At 41.7% G+C, this 11645-nt stretch overlaps 3 non-coding genes across 3 annotated transcripts; 1 reads left to right on the top strand and 2 right to left on the bottom strand.

The window, feature by feature from the left end:
- Positions 1-520: 520 nt before the first annotated feature.
- TRNAK-UUU (transfer RNA lysine (anticodon UUU)) lies at positions 521-593 on the bottom strand. The gene has a single exon. It is a non-coding gene; the product is annotated as a tRNA-Lys (tRNA).
- Positions 594-2449: 1856 nt separating this feature from the next.
- TRNAM-CAU (transfer RNA methionine (anticodon CAU)) lies at positions 2450-2521 on the bottom strand. Its single transcript has one exon. It is a non-coding gene; the product is annotated as a tRNA-Met (tRNA).
- Positions 2522-10272: 7751 nt separating this feature from the next.
- TRNAL-CAA (transfer RNA leucine (anticodon CAA)) lies at positions 10273-10380 on the top strand. Its single transcript has 2 exons — positions 10273-10310; positions 10335-10380. It is a non-coding gene; the product is annotated as a tRNA-Leu (tRNA).
- The last annotated feature ends 1265 nt before the right edge of the window (positions 10381-11645 follow it).

The following is an 11645-nucleotide window of genomic DNA, read 5'->3' as shown; positions in this document are numbered from 1 at the left end:
AAGGCAAATCTTCATGGTTCATGTTTTTTGATTGTCTGGTGAGAGCTTCCTGGTTCATGGACTGCTGTCTTCTCACTGTTGCCTCACGTGGCAGAAGGGAGAGAGAGCTCTCTGAGGTCTCCTTTGAGAGGGCACTATTTCTATTTAGGAGGGATTAACTCATGATCTAATCACCTGTCAAAGATCCCACCTCCTAATACCATCACATCTAGTCGGGTCCATCCAAATTGCTCCCCTCCACTCCCAGATTAATGAATCATTTTAAGGGAACTTTAAATGGCTTACTTCTCAATAAATCTATTACTGGTTTATTATTTTTACATGATGCCCTTTTTCGATTCCTGTTAGAAACTTGGGGAAGTGTTTCTGTGAATATTTGGGAAAGGAAAATTAATGAAAAACTAAAAGGTAAACTATTTCAGGTCGGTGCTTTTTGCCTGATTTGGCTGTTAAGGTTTCCCCACTTTCAGAGGCATTTCTAAATGGGCTCTGTTACCTGAAACGGAAAAGTAGTTGATGCCGCCTGAACAGGGACTTGAACCCTGGACCCTCAGATTAAAAGTCTAATACTCTACCGGCTGAGCTATTCAGGATTTGTTGCCTGTTTTTTAACTCTTTATACAGAATGCCTAAGAACACCGAGCTGTGCTACTGATGTTCATGATTTCGGAAATAACTTGGGTCTGCCAGGGGCGTTGATCGCGTACCCCCGACCCAGCGCTGCAACTGGCTTGATTGTATTGAAGATTCCATTTAACCCCCAAACTATTTCTTCGTTGCACAGACAATTATTGTGTAGCACTTATTGCAGGGGGAAAGTCGTGCTGAGAGTAGGGTGGGATCCGTTGGGGAGGGAATATTCCTGCAGTTAATGATTGCAGACAGAGCCCTTTGAGGCCGCACCCACTCATCAGAGGCGGCTTTAGAGCGGGCGCGCAGGCTCCTTCACCAGCAATGACTTCAGTAGGTGGGAAGAACTTCAGGAAAATCAAAAATTGGGTAAAGAATGAAGGTTATGTCACAAGGAGGAGGTTTATTTCCCTTTGTTTCCTCCAGTGTTTTCTTTCAGAGTTGGGGTCTCCTGGAATTTTAACGCCAGAGCAAGAAACAACCTAACACCCACTTCAAAGTGGTGCTTCCGTCCAGGAAAAGAGCTCCCTGAAAACCCACTTCTTGTCTTACATCTCACTTTTTCAGCACGCCCACCTTTCCGCACCTTTCCTTCACACGCCTTTTCTTCACCCTCTCCCCAGTCTCCTTTCCCCTCTACACTTCCCTTCGTCTCTCCAACCTCCCTCTTGCCAGTGTGGGGAGTCCACATTTGTCCCTGTCCTATTTCTTTACTTTTCAACTCCACATTTTATCTTGAGCTCCACTCTCTTTTAAAGACAGGAAGGACCAGGCAGGTGGAACTGCATTCGCTGCCTCTGTCACGACAGGTCTTCATTTGTTCATGAGACTGTTACCAAAAGTGGGGTCCGGCTGCCCGCTGCTCTAATACTTGAGAGGCAAGGTTGGTGAAAAAGAAAGTTTGCTTTATTTCGGAGGCCAGCAACCATGGGAGAGGGCGGACTTCTGTCCAAAGGCCGACTCCCCCCACTGACAATCAGTGGCCAAGAGCTTTTAAAGGCGGGTTTCAGGGGTAGATAGGCGGAGGGAGGGCGCTACATGCAGAAATAGCATTGTTAGCTCTGACAGTCATCTTGAAATTGGTCGTGGTTGGTCTGATCAGTGTCATCTTGATTGTTTTGAGTACAGCCAATCTTTAGTTCCAAGGCCGATTTTTTCCCATTTCTTTTAGGTCAGTTCTCAGAATTGTGGCAACTTAGGTCGTGGCTACAGTCTGGTCATCAGGTAGTTAACTTCTTTCACCTGGTGGGGATTTCAGTATCTACAAGACAGCTCACACGATGTGGCTCAGAATATTATAGCCCTTGAGGACGAACTAAAGAGCACTGACTTTGCTCAGTGACTAAACTATTATTATTTTGTCCTCTTTGACTGCTTTCCTTTGCTTCTGCATTTTCTCACTTCTCTGATTATACTTATTCTTTGGCTAGTTTTTCTACAGATAAAAGGCAGGCGGGGGGGGCATGGGGAGGGGCGGGGAAGACCGAAGGGTCCTGCTCCGTTTCAAGTCTTGTTAACACGTCAAGTCTTGTTAACACGCATAGGCAAAAATGCAGTGACAGAGTCACTGCACACAGACGATAATTACGACGTTGCATTGTTTCCCAATATGTTGAGCTTTCTAAACATTGATAAAGACACATTTTTGATAGAGGTTAATTTTCATTAAGATCCAAAAGAAAACAAGAAATGTAAATCAGTAGTGTCACTCTCATGAGTGCTTGAATTTAGCTGCCTCTGCCTGGCGTTCTTATGGGAATCTTGGAGTTTGAGGAAGAGAATAACGTGTGTTGGTCCAATATTGGAAAAAGAAAAGCCATAGCAGAGGATGGTTTCGATCCATCGACCTCTGGGTTATGGGCCCAGCACGCTTCCGCTGCGCCACTCTGCTCTCTAGTCTTTGCTCCTTTCTTGTGTCTTATCAATTTGTGTACAGACTGATAGATGCTCAAGCCTGTCGATTCTTTCCTCTTCCTCTTTCCCACTAACTTCCTTCTTTCATTCTGAGTTGGCCCCACATTTCCTTCTCAAGATTGCTGCCTACGAGCAAATCTCTAAGGCTTCTGCACTTTTGCAATTTACTCAAAAACCGAAGCTCTGAAACCCTTTCTCAGGAACTTGGTATTCAACACGTTAGGGTCTCCTACACCGATTTCTAGGGATGAATTTAGAACTCAGACTTTTTTCCCCCGCGCCTCCCACAGCTCACTCCCGGACTCTGAAGTTGCGACGCCTTGGCTCTTCCCCCTCAATGGCAAGGCCGAGGACAGGGCAGGGACACTGTACAATCGCGCCCCTGGAGAAACTGAAGACGTGGCGGAAGAGAAGAAAAAGCAAATACTTCCGAGAATTGTCACTCGCAGAGCTGAGGGAGATGTGAAGCCCAAGGTGATCTACCCTAGCTGGATTCTTTGTTCACACCTCAGTCCACGGCCACCTGCTGCCTGCTTATTCAAAACCAGACTTCTCCCTTTTTATTTTCATCGTTATATGCCACATTCTTTTGTATGATTTGGATTGCTCTAATATATTTTTAAAATTAGTGTTGGACATCGAAGGTGCTACTGAGGAGGTGAAACTTTTAAGTGGATTTTTACAAAGCCAGGTTATCAATACTCCAATCTCCTTAGGAGCCAGAAATGATCATTTTCCAAGGGCAGAGAGAACTCGAGTTTCTTGATGAACCTAGCCACCAATATTCAAAATCCAGAAGGGTGATTTTTGCTGCATATGTCTACCTCAGGAGATGATTGATTGATTCCTTTTCTGAGCTGTTCTTTCCTTCTCAATTCCCCTCTGAATTCTGCAGGGCTCCGATTCTACTTTTTTTCATTTTCTCTGCTACAGAAGCCACAGACTTTGTCTTAACCTCCTAAGACCAAAGCCATGGGATCATCACTTCCTCAGATATTTTCATCCCCAGTAACCTCCCCAGCTACATTAACAGAATAAAACTACCACCCTTCAAAAAGAGAATCATTGGCCCATGGTCTTGTAAGCCAGTAACTTTTAGTCCTGAGTGCTCTCCCAGGAAAACCTTGGAAGGAAGGTTTGGAAATTCGATGAGGTATGGTTGGGGTCCAGGCCTTGGCATTATTAGTGGCCTTCTGTAAATCTCTTCAAAAGCTCAATGCAAATGTTCTTATTCCAGCAAAGTAACCTGAATCCTTGAGGGTCACACCGTTTTTGTGGGCATTTATGTAGCTTTGGATTCTAGGGCATATACCACACATATTTCAATTCTATTGTTCATTCCTTATTGCCTCATCTTTAGCTTCAAATTTATCTTTCAATTTCTATTCATCTGCTTAAAGTTCTTATTTGAAAGGCCTATATTGCAGTCACAGTTCAGCTACAGGTTGGAGCGGCTAGAGGAGCTGCAGATGATATTTCATCACCAGAGGGACCAAGCCAGAATCTCTCCCACAAGATTCTGAATATGATTTGTGCTCCCTAAATGGGCCAGGTTCATGGGCCTGAGACCTATGCAGTCACGCAGCTCACTGCCCCCAAACCCACCCTCAGAAGGGTCCTGCTCTTGGGCTTTAATGCTCTGCAATTGCTCTCTTGAAATTCTTAATAGTTTTACCTTTACACACTTTTTGTGAGGTCCAATAGGACATGGAACTTGTGCAGTTGTGGGGCTTTCGTTGAAGCCTTGGCTCTCACAGGTCCCGCCACCCAGAGATGAGTTTTCAGAGGCCAATGTACCCTTCAGCTGGCAACCTGCCCTACTATCCTTCCCCAACACCCTCTCACACCTGCCTCAGCAGTAAGCCCCCTGGGAGGTCTAGGGAAGAGGTAGTTAAGCAGCATAACCCTGGTGCCTCTCTGGTGTGGCACAGTGCCTGTTGTCCCTGCCCCAGGCTGGCAGCCTGACAGTGCCAGGCTAAGTTGAGTGGGAGTCTTGGTGGGCGTGAGCCCTTAACCCAGACTCATATGGGTATATTTTCATAATTTTAACAGCACTTTCTTCCTGCTTTTTGAACAAAGGGCCCTCATTTTCATTTTTCACTGGGTCCTGTAAGTTACGTATCTGGTCCTGCTCCCCAAATTTCCATAGAGTCTGGTTCTCTTTCCTGCAAACCTCCCCCCTCCCCCCCAGCTTCTTTATTATCTTTCTATCACCTTTGAAAAGTCAGGCCTGAATTCTCAAAGAGGGAGTCTGATGTCTTCAAGGGAAGAATGCAGGATCAGCTACTCCCCACAGGACAGGCCAATAAATTGAGTGACCAGGTGTTGAGGCAAGGGGAGTGACTTTATTTGAGAAAGCTAAACAACAGCAAAGAAGAAAAAAGAGAAATCCAGCTAACCGAGAAGACGGTGGACTAGTGCCCTTAAAAAAACATCTTAATATAGTTTTTAAAGGCCCAGGCTTTTAAAGGCAGTGTGAGGGAGGGGCTCCAGGGTGTGTGATGAGCTTGAGCACAATTCTCAGACTGGTTGGCATCAAGGTGAAATGTTGAGCACCACACGTCTTCTGGTTTCAGTCAGTCTGGGGTCTCCATGCTTGTGGTCAGCAGTTTTCACCTGGTGGATGTCTGCTTCCTGTAGAAAGTTAGTAGACCTTTACGTCTATCTTTCAGGGAGCTGGGAGTTCAGTGACTCTGCTATATGGCTGGTTTATAGTCTAAATTGTTACTAGTTTCCTGGACCAACAGCTATTCTTTGGGTCTATGTCTTCACAATTCCTAATCATTAACTCTTGAGTCAACATTTTGAGACTCAGAGGAGGCCTGGGATGCTAAAGCAAAAAGCCTTTAACCTCAAAGGACAAGAGCACAGGGGCTTGTATATAGTTTCAAACCTTCATTTTGAAATCCCACTGCTTAATGCTGCTTAACCACTCCCCTGTAGTACTCCCTCAGCAGATTTTTTTTAATGTGGTCATCTGGATTGAATTGTACTGAATTGACCTTGAAGTACAACCAGGGAGGATCAAAGTAAAAACATTTAAAGGATACCAGTGAAGAATATCTTTAGGAACTAAAGGTAGAAAAGAACTTTTAATTAAAAGGGGAAAATCCAACTATAAAGACAAAGATGACAACTGTGACTATATTAAAATCAAGAACTTTTCATTAAAAATATTGTACTTCGTGGGAGGGGTGGTGGTGGGATAAACTGGGAGATTGGGATTGACATATATACACTAATATGTATAAAATAGATAACTAATAACAAAAATCGCACATCATTCAACACTCAAGGGATGGGGATAAGTAAAAAATTAGATACAAATGAAGAAAGTAAAAGTAGAAAAAATATAAGTGAATATTCCTGAGTCAATAAAACACAGATTAATAGAAGAAAAATATGAAAGACTAGTAAATAAGCATGAAAAAGGAGATTTAAAGTTCCAAACAAGAAATAGAGAAAACAGGATTAGAAGTTGCTCCTTGACTGGAGAATCAGCCAGTGATTGTTTATATTTAGTCTGTAGATTCTGGAGTTAAGATATCACATGATGGGTAGTCTTCCTGTTAGCATGAAAAGAGAGCACCATGTCTATTAAAAGAGAAAAAATGTAATCTCTCTAAAGTTAGATGTTGAAGGGAAGCAGAATATGCCACCCCAAAATATGCCTCTTTGGCATGTGAATTATTTTGAGCTGAAGTCAATCAAGACCCAGGTGACTCAGGAAAAAATTTTTTTACCTCTCCCATAACTACCCAAAAGAGTTTTGATAGGGGGCCTGTACCAGAAAAAACAAACAAACAAACAAAACAACAAAAACAACAAAAAACTATTACCAGATGTAACTTTTCTATCTGAAAGACCTAGCTGCATGGCAGGGCAAATTTCTAATTACCAAATTCCTCCTCTTCTTATCCTCCTGTGAACTACACACCTCCCCTTTGAAGCCTCAGGCCCCTATCCCATGCCTGAGCTCAGGGTGGCATAAGCCTCAATTCGCCAATTTGCCCCTGAGCCTCATATCTTTGGGGCTCCTGTATGTATGAAATTAAATCAGCTTTTCTCCTGCTAACCTTTCCTATGTCACTTTAGTTACTAGACCAGGCAAAAAAAACTAGAAGAGAAGGGAAATTGTTTCTGCATAGTACAGTCAGCTCTCCATATCCCTGCATTCACATTTGCAAATTCCACCAAATTCTGATCGAAAATATTTGAAAAAAAATTTCAGCAAGTTCCAAAAAGCAAAATTGAAATTTGCCAAGTGCTGGTAACTATTTACATAGCATTTACATTGTATTTACAACTATTTACACACATTTACATTGTATTAGGTGTTATGAGCAATCTAGAGATGATTTGAAGTATTAATATATGGAAGGGTGTGTATATGCAAATACCGTGCCATTTTATATAAGGAATGTAAGCATTCTCGGATTTTGGTATCCTTAGGGGTCCTGGAACCAATCCCCCAAGGATACTGAGGGATGACTTTATTTGCATATAACCTACACTCATCCTCCCATACACTTTAAATCATCTCTCGATTACTTATAATACCTAATGCAATTTAAATGCTATGTAAATAGCTGCTGATGCATGGCAAATTCAAAATTTGCTTTCTGGAACTTTCTGGAAATTTTTTCCTAATATTTTTGAACCACCATTGTTTGAATTCAAGGATTTCAGAACCTAGGGATACGGGAGGGTTGCCTGTATCTCTGGGGGTGGAGCCCAGGCATCTGCGCTTTAACAATTGCTCCAGGTGATTCTTTCATATGTTAAATGTACTGATAAGAATCTGCATTTAACCAGATCCCAAGGTGATTTGAAAGCTCATTAAAATGAGAGAAACACTGACCTACAAAACTTAAAAAAAAAAAACAAAAGACTACTGTTCCAAGATGCTTCAAGTAATATAACTTAGACTTGCAGATACTAATTCCACATTTATGTTTATTTCAGAAACTGTTCTCTTTTCAAGCCAATTTCTAACTTATTTTGAGTAAGTGGAACTCAGTTGCAGAAGTCTTTATTCCATTGATTTCTAGCTTATGAGAAAATTCCATGACTTTGTGCAAATAACTGCCATCACAGACTATCTCCTTTATGGCCTAAGCTGGCCCAGTCTCTGCTCAGGAGCTCTTAAAACAACCTCTTTCAAGTTCACACATACAGTTTGTGGAAAATGTATTTTTATTGCTCTTTCCCCTAAAAGACATCCTTACAAGTGAAAGCTTCAAAAAGTTCCCAGAAGGGATTAATATAGAGTTAATCAAACTGTGGAATCTCTAATGTGGAGTCTTTATTTCTCTGGTTTGCCAGATTTTGACCATTTCGATTGAGCTGCACATTGTATTGGGCTTGGGAAACAAAACTCACTTGCCTTTGGAGACCCTGCTGATTTGGAATTCCCTTCACGCTACATACACCTGATATTTTAAATAATCAAGTGGGGAGGGATAGAAGAAAGACTGGAAACAAAAGCAGGATAATACATTTGTTTTTATTCATCTTGGAAACACAAGAGTCCATTAGAAAGCATGTAAACTAAGGAAAGTATAAAAGATTTTAAAATGTTCCACCTGACTACAGCACTGTAATTAAATATATACCCCCTCAGTTTTACAAATAGGTAAACTAAGACAAGAGTCAGAACTCAGGGACCTGATCAAACATGTCTCCATTTCCACTAACACTCTCCTAATTAGCTTACTGTTAGACGACTTACGTAAATTGTCATATGTGTCAGGAAAATGTGTCCGAGATTTTAAAATGAGCAACAGAATTTACTGGGTCCTTGCATTAGTGAAATACTGGGCATTAGTCTAGTAGACCACGTAGGAATTACCTGATTTTATAGGGGTGCGCATCTCTGACTGACTTTCTATTTACTAGGTTATTCTGGAACTCTATGGTGGGAGAAGTTAACTCACAGAAAATTGATAATAATGCAACTGGTTCTTGTTTACATCAGTGCAAAGGATTTTGCTCAGTTGAGATACAATTTTACCCAATAGAAGAAATAAGTCCAATCTTAAGTTTTATTGCCTTACAGAATATTAACCAGTTTTGCATCTGTTAGCACATTTATTTCAGCCTTTCAGATTGTGCGTTGTCTGTTCTTCATATTCTCCTTTGAAGCAGCTTTAACTCATTGATTAGTGAGATATATGAAATCTTTGACACTGTGTTCATATTATATTGGTTTGAAAGTCAAGTTTTCAGCTTTTCATTGAATGATAACACCAATATGTTTGGGGGGTTCAAAAGAGGGAGAGAGAACTCCTGACTGGGATGTCAAGGGCTGAATGACAGAGCACATGACCAAGGGGAAGGGGAAGCTGTTATGTTTGAAAGATTATTAATTGGCAGAAAAGGAGAACCCAGAGCACATTTTCTAAGTGTTTGGAAGGTAGGACACCATAGTTCAGAAAAGGCAATGGAGCAGGGAATTTGGGTTGTCGCAAAACTGTATAAATGCCAGAGGTTGTAAATAGAACCTCGAGGGTGAATGGTCTCTTCAATGACTGCTCCTTGTCACATGGCTTGCTGGGGAAAGTACCTACATAAATTCTTTTTAATCCCTGAAGAATCTTGAGGTAGGGATTTCCCTCTAAATTTACAGATGAAGGAAGTGTTCATGGTCTCAATAATATAAAATATCACACATCACAGTTTTGTAAGTGATGAAGCTTGAATTCAAACATACACATCTGATTCAAGATCCTCATGTTTTCTACTCTTCCTGCATTGCCTTTAAAACTGTATTTTAGGTTCTCTGCATGAAGACCAAAAATGAAGCAAAAGAAAACAACTCACCCCTGATCATTGTGCACACAAAATTGGATCTTTCAATAGCTGTTTTGCCAGTTCATACATATGTGTTTGGGTTGTTTTTCTGTAGGAAATGAAAAGTTTCTGAAGGCTATTAATTTGGGAGACTAACTAAAGACTACTATGGGACAGAATGGAAAGAAAACATTGGATGAACCTCTCTCTTTAACCAAAGCAGGAGGGATTTTAACAACAACAAAAACATGTTTTAAAACTCAGTAGAGGTTTTAAACCAAGACCAAGACCTAATTTGAGTCCTCCATGCTCTATATTTCTCTTATTATGTGTCCTATAATAAACCACGTCCTGCCTCTTCACTTCACATCCCTTCTTTCACGCAGGTGGAAAGAACGGAAGAGGGAAGATAAATTAGAGGGAGAGAAAAATGGCAACGGAAGGAAAGGGAGGAGAGAAGAGCAGAGAGGAGAAGGGATTGGACCCTTGCAGGAACTGTTAAGATGCTGGAGATACTACTGTACAGGGAATCTTTAAGTCCCACTCACAGGCCCAGTCTCCACTAATAAAAACTTAAGATGAAATACTGTGAGCAGCGGGGAAAGCTCCTGAAACCGGTAGTTGCAACATGGGCCGAAAAAATCTATATCCCAAGTCTCCTTCTCCTTAAGGTCGGTCTCGTAACCGTGGTCAGCAGGGGTGGAGTGAGAGAGTCTCAAAGTAGGTGATGTGGGCTCCCGGTTTTCAGAGCAGCATCAGTTCTGTCGCCCAGCGCACGTCTTCACCGTAAAACTCCTCCTTTCCCGTCTTTCGGTTTTGTAATAGTGCTTGGTTTGCTCCTGTAATTTCTAAAACTGACTGGTTCCTCTCCTTCCTGGATGGAACAGTCTTCAGTCATGGACAGAATTGTTACCACTGAGGGGCTGTTGTCGTCGTGTCAGGATGGCCGAGTGGTCTAAGGCGCCAGACTCAAGCTTGTGTCTTCCCTCTCTTGGGGCTTCTGGTCCCCGCATGGGGGCGTGGGTTCGAATCCCACTTCTGACAGGCTTCAGTTTTGTTCTCGGCAGGCACACTCACCTTTCAGCCTTTTAAAAATCTCATACTTGCCCTTCCACCTTGGTTCCCCCGGCACTTGAGCATCACCCTCGCTTATTCCGTAGTTCGGTCCTTTCTGCCTCTAAAGACACCCCTCCACCAGCATCTCCCGAACCTCCAGTCAAGCCTTTAACAAATGAAAATTCCCAATTAGAGAACCTGGAGTATTGGGCACATTCTAAAAATCTTAGCGCCACCGTTGATGACCCTCTCTTCCCGAAAGAAGCCAGCAGTGGATTTCCAGCAGAAGGTGGTGCCTTGCTATGTCAGCCTGTTGATCTTAACGAAACCCAGGAACTTGACTCAAAAACAAACAAAACAAAACAAAAATACAAAGTAACCAGGAAGATCTCCCTTTCCCGGAGAGACCCACTTGCTGTGGGCAGGAGGAAAACGTTATACTGTCTGCCTCGCTGTTGGCAAATCAAAGGCCAATCTCCTGCATGACCACATCAGCCAGAAGGACCCAGACTTTCTCTAGTGGTAGCTCAGCTTAAGGGTCTCCCACGCAAAGTCCTAGACTTTTCCAGTGGGGAAATTACTGGAAAATTTACAGCTTTTCCCCATAGAGAGGAATTGAAAGAAACAAAATGGAAACAATCATACAACTGTTAAAATCAATTTGCAGTCTTTGTATTTTTGTATTAATGAGAAAGATATACAAAGGAGTAAGTATATACAGTTTCTGGTTTTGCCTTTTACATTTAGAAACAACATCACAATACCTTATTTTACCATCTCCCAAGTTAAATATTTAAGAAATGACACGTTGGGGAAAGTGGCAAGTACTCAGAACATTGTCTCCTAAGTTTTTTGTTTTGTTTTGTTTTGTTTTGTTTTTTTTAAATCAAGCTCTGTAACAATTTCCTGGCTAGAAGGATCCTCAGAGCTCAGTACTCACCATCTTGAGCAGGTGTTGGGTACCTTATAAAGAGAAGTAAACATTGTAAAATTATTTTTATTTTATCAATACTTTTTAGGTTTCTCTGTCTAGTCCAAAATACAGTAGGAATGCTTTGAAATAGAAAATAAAGCCAGTAACAGGAAAATAAACAGTCCCAACTCGAAACAGTGGTTGAAAAAGATGAAAATGAAGAATGGAGAAAAAAAATTTAGAATTTCGTGATTGCAGGGGAAATGCAGAGCAGAAAAGAGTGGTGCGTGCTTAGGAATCTGTAGAGTGTAAAAAAGTGGAATTTAATGATGGAAGGGAA

This window comes from Lipotes vexillifer, unplaced genomic scaffold, assembly GCF_000442215.2.
Source record: "Lipotes vexillifer unplaced genomic scaffold, Lipotes_vexillifer_v1.1 scaffold657, whole genome shotgun sequence".
NCBI lineage: Eukaryota > Metazoa > Chordata > Mammalia > Artiodactyla > Lipotidae > Lipotes > Lipotes vexillifer.
The sequence above is the reverse complement of the archived record's forward strand: the minus strand, read 5'-3'. Positions and strand labels throughout refer to the sequence as shown.